This window comes from Patagioenas fasciata, chromosome 1 (genome assembly GCF_037038585.1).
Source record: "Patagioenas fasciata isolate bPatFas1 chromosome 1, bPatFas1.hap1, whole genome shotgun sequence".
Lineage (NCBI taxonomy): Eukaryota > Metazoa > Chordata > Aves > Columbiformes > Columbidae > Patagioenas > Patagioenas fasciata.
In genome coordinates, this window is record NC_092520.1 from 183628054 (window position 1) to 183641902 (window position 13849).

At 43.3% G+C, this 13849-nt stretch overlaps 1 protein-coding gene across 1 annotated transcript in view; it reads left to right on the forward strand.

Annotated features, from left to right (window-relative positions):
* Window positions 1-1093: 1093 nt before the first annotated feature.
* Window positions 1094-13849, forward strand: part of PRICKLE1 (prickle planar cell polarity protein 1) — a 64714-nt gene continuing 51958 nt past the window's right edge. Inside the window, exon 1 of the mRNA XM_065853148.2 lies at window positions 1094-1332. The gene's annotated coding sequence lies outside the window, so the exon portion shown is untranslated. The remainder of the gene's footprint in view (window positions 1333-13849) is intronic.

Here is a 13849-nt window from a genome sequence, read left to right on the forward strand (position 1 = left end):
TTAAACACTGCAAGACCCCAGAGAACCAGGAGCTCTATTCTGGTTGCTTAAAGGGTGTGAGGTGTGAGCAATTGAGCCAAGGGCTGCAAACTCCAATAGCTTCAACAGATACCAAAAGTGCCGATAACACTACAGGGGAAAGGATCTAAATGTATACCTGCCTACTTCAGTGCCTCCTTAACGCCTACCGCATTCGTTTTGCCATCTTATTTACGTTAAGAGCAGGGCAGCTTTGCTGTGGGAAGTGCACACCGCTGCCAGCCCTCTCGGGGAAGCTGCTCCGAGCCCAGGGCTGCCGGCTCCACACTCCCGGGGGGCGAGGGCCCCGCGCCCCGCTCTCTCCAGCCAAAAAGAAACCAAATCAAGACAATTAAATAACAGTATTCCCTGAAAATAAAACAAACAGCTTCAGAACAAATATGAGGTTTTGGTACTTATTTTAAAAATGTTCCTTAAGCTTCAATGACTGTTTGCTGCTACCCTTATGTACAGTCATGCTGAATAAGCTATAAATGAATAGAAAGTTAAAGGTATTCGCGAGGTGTTAATGTCTACACCTTATTATTTGCAATCAGCCAGTGGAGATGTGCACCCACCGACTGCACCGAGGGCAAATACAGCCGGGGCGGGTTCCATCGCCACCCCCTGCATAGGTCAGCGGGAAAAGTTTTTTATTAACTTTCCTTCTCCTGCTCCCTCGGGGAGGAGCCAGCAATTGGCGTCAGAGCTCTGTCTGACCGGAGGATGAGGAGAGGGGAGCCTGCGTGTCCTCCCCTTGCTCCCCGGCCTTCCTACACTGGGGAGAAACGGGGTTTCCACAAGTTTTGTCCTCCCCCGCCCGAGGTTCAAGCGCCAGCGCACCTCCCCCCGCGCCGCTACCGCCGCTGGGCAGTCGGGCTGGGCGGGGCCGAGCCGATACCCCACCCCTCCCGCGCCACCGCCCCGCCCCGCCGGGTTTTCCGAGCCGCGGGCCGTCCCGGCGCGACGGCGATTGGCGGGCGCGGCGGGCGGCAGCCAATGGGCGCGGCGGAACGCGCATGTCGCCGTCCCGGGTGCGGGGCGGTGGAGGCATTAGGGCGGGGAGCGGGCGCGGGGCTCGGCCACTCGCGGCGGGGGCGCCGGCGGCAGAGGCGGCTCTGGGCGGGCGGACGGGCGATCGGTCGATCGGTCCGAATCCTCCGCACCTTCCGCGGCGCTGCCGGCGATGCGCGTCTCTCGCCGGCGCTAACTCCCCGGGACAGAGCCGGATACCCGCCTCCTCCGCTGTCGATGTGACGGACCCCGCCGCTGCTCGGGAATACGTCGCCGTGGTTCTACCGCGCAGCGGGGAGGGTAAGTGGCGGCTCCGGCGGCGGAGAGCCGGTCGGCGCGGGCGGCAGCCAGCAGCGACGCGCTGGAACGTCCGGTGGGTCTGTCGGGGCGCCGTCCGCAGCCGGGACCGTGCCGCTGGCCGTTCCTGCGGCATCCTGCCCGGGGTCTGCATGGCCGGGAGGTGCCTGTGCGGAGCCGCCCGAGCACGGAGCCGGCACCCGTCAGCGCCGCTGGTGCAGCGACGTCCTACACGGAGTTGTTGGACGGGGGCTGCCGGCTCGGGAGGTGGCGGGGTGTCCTGTTGAGCCCCGCGGCGGCTGTCGGTGGGGATGTCGCGGCGCCGGCTCCGTGCCCCCGGCGGAGGGGGGAGGCGCGGCGGGCCGGGCCCACCGGACTGAACGAGGGTCCAGATACAGTAACTCAGCTGTTGCCTGTCAGTGGGGTGACAACTGGCCTCTTCCAGGCAGCCTCCGCCTTCTCCCTTGTTCTCAGTGAAGTGTCAGCGTCTCGGCGCCCTCCTGCTCCGAGTGGGGGACCCGGGGGGTTGGGGGGAGTGACCTCGGTTTGCTATCCCGGCGGCACCTTTCAGGCTCTCCGCTGCGAGCGCGTTGTGCTGTGGGGGGTGACCCCCACCCTCCGACAGCGCCTGAGAGGCAGTACGGCCCTAGCCCAAGTATGAATTTTTTCCTTCCTCAATGAAGAGAGCTATGCAATGGCGATGGACACTCCTTGAGCGCCTTCTCCCACATTTATTCCCACCGGCAGATTTCAAACTCCAGCAGACACCATTTATCATCCAGCTGGGCTGAGTCCAGGGTGCCTTCGTTGTGGTCTGAGCCTGGAGTGGCTGGGTCTGGCCTTGGACAGGAATCTGTCATTGTACCCCAGCGGGATGGCCGAGGAAAGCAAAATAAAGCACCCGCCAGTACCAGTGTTTCTAAATGCCATCAACTGAAGGGCCAGGAAACACAGCAGGGGGTATTTTGCAAGCTCTCTGAGAAATGTTTATACAGAGGATTTAAAGGTTAACAATGCATATTCCCTACATGCTAAAACCTAAAAGGTGGCAAAAATAAATGGCTAGCGTTACCACTGGTGAAATTCCCTCTTTTTGTTGTTTAGTTGGTACCTGAGGTCTTTAAACTGCATATTTTTGCATGGCAAACTCAAGAGTGACTGGTGTGATTTTCTAGCAGGATGTGTTTTTTCCCCCTTTAGCTCTAGTTATTATCATCTCTAGGAGCAAATATTGTTATTTGTATTACTTCTCTACAGCACAGGTATATTGCCTTAGCCAGGTTTTCCTGCCAAAATGTCAGCAGGTCAGAGTGGGCTTGGAAAGGGAATGAAGGGAAGAGGAGAGAAGCAGAGCACTGAACTCTGACTGCAGTGATAGATTCTTTCGTTTCTCAGCACAGAGTCCCAGATGAGCCGGGCTGGTGCAGTTCTGCCAAAAGCACAGTTAATTGTGTCCTGTAAATCAAGGTCCACAGAGCTGCTCTCTTTCTGTGTAACAAAAGATTTTGTAATGAGTAAGCCCGGATCAGTCATATAAAAATTTTAACATCAACTGGGCAAGGTGTGTGTGTGGGGACCTTACAGGGTTAATAGCTAAACTATTAAGATTGGAGTCAGATGTGGGTAATAGCAACAGGAGAGTCTGGTTTTTCCTAATATCCTGTAGTATGATAACTCTGAAGAAGGTAATTGTTTTTAAAAAAAAAAAGATCTGTTTCAGTTTAAGATGTATTGAGCAAGAAGAACCTTACGTAAACATAAGAATCCTTTTCTTGTTTGGAAAGGCAAGAAATGGCTAGAAATGTCATCTGAACTTAAAAGTGAAAGACTACAAACTATGCATGGCTTTCCATGCATGTGTGCAAGAGTGTTATTAATCTCACTTTCGACTAGCTTATTTTATGTCTTAGGGGGACTGGGGTGTTTAACTTGGGCTTTTGGCAAAACCACTTCTGTGGGTGTTGTTTGGTGTTTTTTGTTTGGTGTGTGTGCTTGGTTTGGATTGTTGTTGTTGTTGTTTTTTCCCTAGCAAACAAGTTCTTTCTAAGGTTTAATAAAATGTTTAGAATACAGGAGTAGGAAATATAAAGTGTCTTCCAAAGGAGAAATGTTTGGTGTGGGGGAGTGGAGACAGATTTTACTTACATATATAATAAGTTGGAAATGTATATTTGTATATAAGGAGGAGATCTGAAGAATGACTTGGCATGCTAATGACCTGGCTTTTCAGAACTTCAAGAGTTTGGTCTGTCTCCCCCTATGGTTATAATAAGAGATTAAATGCATTTGGCATATTTAATTAATTAGCATATGAAAATCAGATGGCTTTTACTTTGTCATTGTTTTCCTGTGAAACTTTTTTATGCTAACAAACATCTACATTTTACAGACTAATTTAAATGGCTTTGCTTCATATTATGTCTTTGCAGATGGCTTTGACTCTTTCTAATGCTGCAACCTGAAAGTCCTTTCCCTTTGTAATATGAATCTTGTGTAATATATTGTCAATGTCTGCTGTACACAACTTCTAACAGAATAGACTGAGAGTTGCACTTAAATTTAAAGCCTCTGTTTGCTAGGTCTTGTGCATTCCAGAGTTAATTGTATGTGCAGTGGTGAAGTCCATTCAAAACAAACAAGCTGGGTTTTGTTTCTGTTTTCTACCACTTCCTTATCCTAAAGTAAAGAGATCCCTGCTGTTGGGGTATAAAAGCATCCTCTGAAACATTTTCTTAATAAAATTGTCATATTGGAAAATTGTGGTATGATATATTACATTAAGAATACTTGATTATGAGATGGGTGCACAATGGCCTAGTGGTTTATATCAGTATTCAGCATACCCCTTTGTATTAAGGCTTAAACTTAATTTTGGCCAGCACTGTGTTCTGCTTGTGTTCTTTAAACAGAGGTAAACTTGAGGTTAGCTCCAGTCATTAGTATATACTTGGTGTAAGCCATGCGTGCTTAGGTCTCGCTCCTGGAAATGTTTACAAAAATGAGTAGCTTTTACTTGTGTGCTTAAATTGTTTGGATTAGGAGTTGTATAATGGGAAGAACCATCTTGGAAGGATACAGCACAGCTATTGCGAGTCTTTTCCCCCTCCCACCTCATGGCTGAAGAATGGTGGGAAGAAACATGTTTTGCAAGTAACAGCACACTGAAGTCGTAGCATTTCTGGAAGAAATTCCCAGATAGGCTATCAGATCACAATTTGCTAAAATTACATGTTTTTTACAGAAACCACGATTTGGCTGCTGGGTTGTGGTCAAAGGGTATTTCCAATTACTGAGGAAAAAGTCTGCTATAACTCTTTCTCTTTGTATTTTGCTTGTTTATATTGTGCTCTAAATACATTATACTTATTTTGGCAATACTAAATGAGCAAATGACTTCTCAGCACAAACTGGCAATGCTTCTCAAGCGTGTTCTTGTGCAAGGAGATTTTTCTTAATGTACAAAATGAGTGACATGCTCAGATACAAGAGGTATGAGCCAATACAAACACTTTTAGTATTTTAGAAGTATCTGTAAATGACAGGGTTTTGATTTTTTTTTTTTCTAGTTTACCTTTTATTGGAACTCTGCCTGGAAGTCAAACTCCTTAAATGTTCTTAAATATAACCATAAGATTGGTGAGTTGCTTTTCAAGATCATTTTGAACCTATCAAGCTCAGAGTGGTTTTTTTCTAGCTTGTAAACGTGGGGTAGGTAGTCTCTCAGGCAGGCCTTTGATTTCCAAGTGGATTATACATCAACAAAAGCTGGAACTGTGTTCTTTCAGTTGTTCTGTACCAAAGTCATGTACTCCTGTCTAAGGCTTGTGTTTGAAACATTGATTTATAGTGCTTGATAGCTCTTGCTGTTCTGCCTTGTGTGCTTCTCTCCTTCATTTTCCTTCTCTTCCCTCACCCCTTACTCCCTTACTCTCTAGTTCTACTGAGTTCGCAATAAGGTGATAAGAGTGTTATGGAGTGTGCTTGCAGGTTTGTATCTATGACAGTTTTATTCAGTTACCCCTCTTTTATCTAAGCACAGATCCCACAGCTTGCAATTACTGTCTTTGACTTTAGTAACAATGCTGTTTTTTCTGAAATGTTTGTAGTTATGCACAATATTGGCTTCATGGAGCAGCTGCATGCCAAAAAAGCATTTCTGGCTGCCATCCAAATATTGAAATATGATTGCTTTGCTTTTATTTAAATTTTGTTTTCTGTGATGTTTTAATAGCCACCTTTTTGAGCTTGTTGCCTTCTAACTTTGCATCAGGTAGCCCCAGTCTTGGTATTGCGTGATTTTAGAACTAGGCTTTTCTGACAGCAATTTGCCAAATCCATGTCTAATGTTTGTGTTAACATGATGTATATGAAAACTGACTTCTCAGTGGATTTGATCACTGATTTGTATAATTGCAATTGGCATGATTCAAGATCTGCGTGTCAATATCACGATGCTTATAATAAAACTTAGACTTCTTTTTTTAAGCAGGGTGTCGTTAGTACCTTAAATTTTCTTAAAGGGAGTCTTCATTGTCCAGACATCTTAATTTATGAAAGTATTTGAGTGCTCTAAAAAGAAAATAAGAATATAGGTGCAGTTACAATTATAGCAATGTAGGCTTCAGATCACGCTGTGTGGTAGGACTCTTGCATTGTCTTGTTCTGTAGGAAAGCTGCATCTTCTCCCACCAGTCTCAAAAAGACCGAAATGAAAAGCTTACGTATTAAGAATTGTACAATTGAATCTTTAAACATATCTAAGACCAATACTTCTACACCACTCCTCAAAGCACATGTCTCTTCTGTCTTCCCATGCTCCTTGTTAGAGCAATGTCAACCACATCTGACACAAGTGCTGTAATTGTTCAGCCTTACCCGTTTTACCCTCCCCTAATCTCTTCATTAACAAAGTACTGCTGTGACAGAGATAGTGCTGGCTCAGCAAGAGGCTCCACCGGGGCACCCGGACACTCTTGCTCAACCTGTCAAGCACTTGGGGTAGTTGGACGCTGCTCTCACCCATGGCCTGTTCCTGTAGCAACACAAATGCACAATAACCATGGCACAGATTTAAAACCACCTTGCACTTTCAAGTGTGGATCAACTTGTCTAACCACAGTAAAAGCTGACTTGTTTGCAAGTATGTTAAAAATTAGTGCATGATTAGTGAAGATGTTTTTTAAAGATCCCTTTTTGTAATCAAGTGTTTCAGTTAATCACCCAGAAGTTCAAAAGTGTTTATGTAAAGAAATTGCATGTGTTTATGTGCATACTTTAGTACTAATATATTTTGACTTTATTCCAGCCTCATTTCAGAAATGTCATCTTTTGCAGGAATCAGTATTTTCATAGAAAAAATAAAAGCTTCACATGCTGAGACAACTATTCAAAGTGTAAATATTTGTATACTTTAAAATTAATTTTATTAGAGCATTGAAGAAATGCCTGAACCTAGTGTATTTGCATTTATATATACAGACTGCTAAATGAATCATGCTAGGTCTAGAACCTCACTGGTGAATTGCAGATGTCTTTTGTAAAAGTATACACATGGCTTTCTGAGAGCTTTGAACTGTTTTTCATGCTTCACTCATCAGAAAGATCATGTGGATAACTTCATTGAGAGGTATTTCTTCGGTCTTGTTTGGAAAGCATGGTGGATCTGTGTGATAAATATTGGGTTCCCATTCATCCCAGGACTGAAATAAGTTCATTCTGTGCATATGGAATATAGGAACAAGATACATAGAAGATATGTTTATATTTAACAAAATTAAGAGTATGAAGTGCAGAGGAATTTGTAAGCCTGAACAGCTTGGCAGGCCAATAGCCAGCAAATGTCTTAGAATACTGCCAAACATGTAGAAAGCAGACCATGCTCTCATCTGTACTGAGGTATGAGAAAAATCCATAATTTCCATCCTGGTAAGGATGTTGTTACACAGGATGCAGCTTTGTTCTGTCCTCTCAGCAGCTCAGTGTAGGTTTGGATTTCAGCAGGTATCTACTAGAAGGTACCGCTACTATTCAGGAGAAATGTGAGCTGCCTGAAAAAAAACAAACAGTTGTGTTACAGCAGCTCTTTTCCACAGCTGGATTCTAGAGCATGGGTCCCCTTTTGGGGGACACTGGCCTTCCCTTAGGAGGATCTGGGAAAGGAAGCCGTGTGCAGAGGTGAGGCTGGAGAGAGCGTCCGCACGGTGAGAGGGAGCCCTAAGCATTGCTGTGTGCTTGAGTATGAACTGCCAAAAAGCTGTGGAAGGCCTCACAGGGAAGGATGTGCTGCCGAGTAGGTTAGCGAGCTGAAAGGTTAATTTTGGTTGTTTGTGAATCCAGTAAGCATCAAGCTTTACCCCCTGACCTTTCATACAGTCAATCTGCTTGGACAATATTTGCGGGGGATTTCAGGTGATGGGAAGCCGTAGTTCAGTGATCCATGCTAATAGCCCATTTCTTTCTCAAGATATGATTTTTCAACTGGTGATTTCGTGCAAGAGCAGCTCTTACGGTTTTAGAGTAGCTGTTAATATATTGAACTTGAGCAATGCAAGTATTTGATTGAACTAAAGTGACCAGTGACAAGCAAGCAGCTGTTTCATTGCTGCAGATTTATTGCTTTTCAAATTTCTTTGCAAAAATCTCCCCTGACACTCAGAGCTCTATTGTCTAGTTCTGAATCTGCCATCTTTTAGGCTGCAATTTTGACAAGTTAGTTTTTAATGTCTTGCTGTCTGTCTCGTATTGTACTGTAGCTGTTTATAAACCTTTTTGACCTATTAATTGATGTCTTATTAGCCTGGAGCTGATTCTATAAATAGGTACTGATATAATGAAGACTTTGTGGTATTATATAGTAGCACAATGGTATACTTGGTTCCCTTATTTTAGGAATTTAGGTGATACCAGGCCTCTGTTCATTTGAGGCTTTTTTTAATATGTAAACCAGTGTTTAACATCTAAATACTAACTCTTAAACATGCAAAGTTGATATTCAAGGGCATACGTGTTCGTTCTTGGATCTCTTTCCACCTTCCCACAGCCTCTGGAAGGAGGCTAATGCTTTGAAAGAACAGGCTTCATGAAAATCAGCAGGTATATCTTGAATAATACAACATTTTTTCCATGGGTAGAAAATATCCTCCTTCCTGCAGTCCTCTGTATTGTGGGAAGAGAATATAGACCTGTTTTTAAAAGGAAACTGCCCGCACATCTTCCTACTGGAGTGCATGGGGAGACTTAAAAACCAATGTTTGAGGTGTGACACCAGTTGTGCACATGAATGAACATGTGGGAAGAACATCTGCAAACAGGCGATCACAGTAATATTCTGTCAATGTTGGACTTTGAGTGTGAATGACTTCAATCTTGCATTACTGTGGTGTATAAACCTGATAAAACAATGAATTAAGTCTGTATTCCCTCTGTAAAATACTCAAGCTATTTCTCTTGCACTGTTGCTTCACTGCACTGGCACAGCTTGAGCAGAGACATAGAGATGACTTGAAAATGTTGGAGTTTTCTTGCTCTTTCTTTTAAGTGAGCTTCCCAAATCAGTACAGGCCAGTACAATGATTGTGTTAGAGCACAGTGTTGCTCACTGAGATGGTGAAATGGGAGCTTTCTAATCACATGCTGCTGCCCCCGAAAAAAAGACTGTAAAGCTGTAGGTTCTGTTGTGCCATAGGTCCAAACCATCAAGTGGTTTTGTCACCTATATATCATCTAGTGCTTTGTCTGACTTAAGTTCCAGTCACAAGCGTTGCTCTTTCAAAGTACTGTAATGTTAATTGTCTAGATGATCCTGAAGGGTTTTGGAAGATCATCTGTTTGAGCTTGGGTGTGAGTGATGATTAGGCACTGTTTCTACTTATGCAAATATTTCAGACCTGCTTCCCAGATTCTGGGAATGGAAAGTCTGTGTCCTTTGCAAAGAAAATGACCTGCTCCTCATTTTTTAGAATAACTGTAGGAAAATATAAATCCATGGTGTCTGTCAGAAGAAAATGCAGTATTTATTTCTAATTTTTTTAAACCAGTTTAATGACTGGGCTTCTGGTTTCTTAATACTAGTCCCAAATCTTTAAAAAAAACAAAAACAAAAACAAAAAAAAAACCACAAACAAACAAACCTGGATAAGCTGCAAGTTCCTGAGCACCACCCCCAGCTAGAGCCTCTTTGCCTGCCTTTACTTGTGTACTCTATCGGTTTCACAGTTCATATACTTGTGTTTTTTTTAAAATCTCCCCCTGCACTCTGGTGGGAAACATGTCTGCAGTTTCCTTTCAAACACACAAGGCTTGATTCTCCTCTCACAATGGCATAAATTGTGAAGAACTCCACTTGAAATCAATGGAAGCAAAGACATGTGAAATGGGGTGAGAGGAGAGCCCAGCCTCTGGTTTCTATTTTTAAGCGAGTCTGGTTAACCTAAAATTGTTCAGTGTGCCACTGTGACTTTAGTTTGTAGATATCAGTTGCTATGCTTGTTTCTCTTCGAACATAATGTTTCATTTTCGTATATAATACATTACAGCTACTACCCCTAATCATGATGCATATTTCATTGATTTAATACCTCAGTACTACTACATCAATTTTGGTAGTTAAGCAATAGGGATGGTAAAATGCTTACCTTACTAGAGTCAGATCCTACAAGAAGTCTGGGGTGTAGCTATATTCCTGTGCAAGTCCTGAAGAAGAGAAGGCTGGATTGGCTCTATCCATACAACTTAACTTTCTTTGTGGCTTTCTCTTGCTTTAGTACTTCTCATCTGTGAATCTTGATTCCTAGTTATCCAGGTTCAAGATGCTAATTCTACGTAAACAAAACTTCCTTGGTTGTTGTTTTTCCTGTGCTTGTAAAGTGTTTGGCTCCATTCTTCAGCTTTATACATACTCAAGAACTCTCATATTTTCCCTGAACAGCTAGGTACACGTGGCAGTAAACCTAGAATCTCCACACAGAGCTTCTGCCATTGCCTAAGTTTTGGTGGTTGCTCAAATTTGTTTATTTTTTGGCAGTGGATTATGGTCCTTAATTACCATCAGTAGTGAAATAACTGAATGAGATTATACAGCAGTGCTGTAAAAACCGTTCATGCAAGCTATGATCTGTACATGTATGGATATCTTTGAAAACAGTCACCTTATTCATTAACCACTGCAACAGACTCCAACTTCACTGCTGTTTAGTTTTTGAAATTAATGCTGTATTCTCTACCTAACTGAAACATTGCTTTGACTGCCTCTTTTTATAGTTTAAATAAATAACATTAAATAGTTGACTCTTGTAATGCGTTCTAACATGGAGTGGATCTATTGGCTTATTTGAATTTGTTTTCTGCTTGAGTAGCAAATTGCAGGTGTCCACAAGGGAGTACTTTTAAATTTGAAAACCCTGTGGTATTTAGCCTCTTGTGCTGTTCAGTCATTAAGCTTTCTCCTTCAACTTTAACCCCCCACCCCTCAAAAAAGTTGATGATTGCTTAGCTAGTATGTGATGGACTTTCATATCAGGGACAGAAGATGCTGCAGAAGCTTGCTGTGCTGCACAGGGTCATGGTGTTGCAAACTTCAATCTTCTGTGTGGCTTCCCAGCCACAGAGCTGATGCACAACTGACTGCTGACCTCTTGACTACAATAATTCCAATAACAAGTTCACCCTTGTCCCTGCTAAATTTTCAGTTACCATGGGAAAAATCAAACATTCAGATATGTGACTTATAACAGTGAATTGATTATACCTTTAACTGTGGTTTGTTTTTTTGAAGTATGGTTGTCTGACAGTGACGTAGCATGATGATGGAGAATAATCCAAAGTGTGGTGTTCACTGCTGCTGTGACCATGTGCTATGGTCCTTGCCTATAGCTGATAGGAGAAGTGGTGAGGACAGAGAAGAGGGTGTATAATAGGGATACATATGCTTGTCAATCAAATACACTCTTCAGAGTTGGATGCTTTTCAGTCTTGTTCTGGTAGAACCGTCCTTGTGGAGTAGGGAACTGACAGCCTTCTGAATGCAGAAATGTGCAGGCGGTCTTCCTGGTGGCAAGTTTTATTCATTTTTAATCTGATGGCTTTGAGATTCAATCTGTCATACCAGTTTTAGAGCATGTTTAAGCTTTTCTAAGAGTTATTATTGTGGAGGCTGCAATGCATGACTGGGAGAGAAAGTACTTCTGGTAGCATTTTCAAAGCATAAGGTCCAATGTGCAAAAGTCATCTTTGGGTACAAGAGAAGCAAAAGGGCACCATGGCTAGAGTATGAGAATCTCTGGAGAAAAATTAGCCTTTAATGCAAACTGGTATATACAGAAAACTTGAAGAAAGGCTGAAATCTTTGCCAAGCAATATGAAGCACCTTATCAGTTTCATGGATGAAGTAGCTTCCACTGAAAAAGATATGGGAGTAGAAGAGCATCCTTTTGGCTCTTCATTAGTTTCAGTGGTTGACAACTAGTCAAAGACACTGTGCAATAAGGTTAGTCACTAAAGTCTCTGAAGAGTAACTTTCTGCCTGTTGGGAAACTGGTGATGTAAGTCTTGACCTCAGGAAATGGAAATATATTTAGAGATCCATAGTTTGAACTTGTTTATGGATAGTTTTGAGGATCTGTCTGCACAAAATACAGAGCTGGTGGTGCAGCACTGCTGCAAAACACAAATCTGGTTTGGAAGTAGCAATAAACCCAAAGTAAATTTTACAAAGCAGTCCTTCTAGGAAATAATTCCAGATCCACTTGCTTGCAGTCCTGATTCATATGTAGGTATCCTAGAAACTATGACTACTGAATAGGTCACTATGTACCTATTCCCAGCATCTTTGAGAGTTAAGTTTTTATCTTCACACAGATGTTTGACAAGAGGCCTCTGGATGCTTAGCTTCTATGTCTCTTGTGACAGTAAGCAAGAACATCTGGGAGGAGGAGTGTGTGGCACCTTTTCAGTAAAACTTTTCAGTTGCAGGTCCATGGCACAGTGTACAAAGTAACAAAATTGTTTAAAACGCTTGAGAATATGCAGGTGTTAATGACAAAAGTCACTCACTTGTGTGGAGGGAAGTAAAGCAACATTGTAAATAATGCCAGTAGGCTCTGAATTTTTATCTGGTATGTTGTCCTGTTTAAGGAAGGTAAAAATGATAAAAAAACTGGTTCACTGTCAAAGTATGTATAGAAAAGATATCTTGATATCCTTCCAACATTACTATTTAAAGACAATTTTGTAACATTGTCTAACAGCTTTCTGGAATCCTCATTTTCTTTCCCTTGAAACATTTCCAGCCCTCACCTACAAATTAGTGTGTTCTGTGATACTTTATGGAATAAAATAAGTATAGGAAGGATGCACTGCAAAATAATGACCTTTAAATTTCTGACTAAATTATGCTCACAGCTTGATATGGGAATGAATTTTACCCTTAAGAAAAACAGCTCAGAAGACGTGTGAGCCTGTGTGCATGGTGCACCTGTAACACTGTAGTTGCACACATTTATAAAAAAGCTGGAGATCTGCATCTCCAAAGCTGAAGCGTTTCTGTAGCTGTTGGGCCAGCACTGGAGGGTGCGTTACCAGTGTGCAGGGCAGACCGTACCTGCCTGAGGAGATGTAAGTGGATCTCAGATGTTAGAAAGAGAGGGAGAGGTGCTTGGGAATCACAAAAGGGTTAGGGTTGGAAGGGACCTCTGGAGATCATTTAGTCCAGCCCACCTGCTGTTCACCTAGAGCAGGTCGCACAGGAATGCGACCTGGCGGGTCTTGAATGTCTCCAGAGAAGCAGGCTCCACAACCTCCCTGAGCAGCCTGTTCCAGTGCTCTGACACCCTCAAAATAAAGAAGTTTCTCATCATATTCAGATAGATCCTCCTATGTTTCTGTCTGTGCCCATTGCCCCTCATCCTGTCCTTGGGCACCACTGAAAGGAGTCTGGTCCCATCATCTTGACACCCACCCTTGAGATATTTATAAACATTGATGAGATCCCCTCTCAGCTTTCTCTTCTCCAGGCTGAACAGACCCTGCTCTGTCAGTCTCCCTTCATAAGAAAGGTGCTCCAGACCCCTAATCATCTTTGTAGTCACGTTGAAACTGCATAGGTGACAAATATGCAGAATTACTGATAGTCCCAGACATTTTCACTTCAATACTGAAATACTGCAACAGGGGTTTAGCTGCCCAGTTAGGCAAATGTCACATATGTACTCCAAGATGGCAGAAGACATACTAGTTGACTGGTGGGGTATGGAAAGCTCTTGAACTGTGGTGTCAGGGCTCTGTCCACTACTGATTTCCAGTGGGGACCTCATGGTCTGAGTGGAAAAGCGCAATGTGCCCTTATTGTCCCCCTCTGGAAGAGGCAGGATGGAGTTCCAGCTATGGAGCTGATGTGACTCCTGATGGAGGCTCAATTTACAGCCGAGCCAGCTGAGGTTGAGAGAGGTTCTGCTCTGCCTCTACTCTGCCCTGGTGAGACCACATCTGGAATATTGTGTCCAGTTCTGGGCCCCTCAGTTCAAGA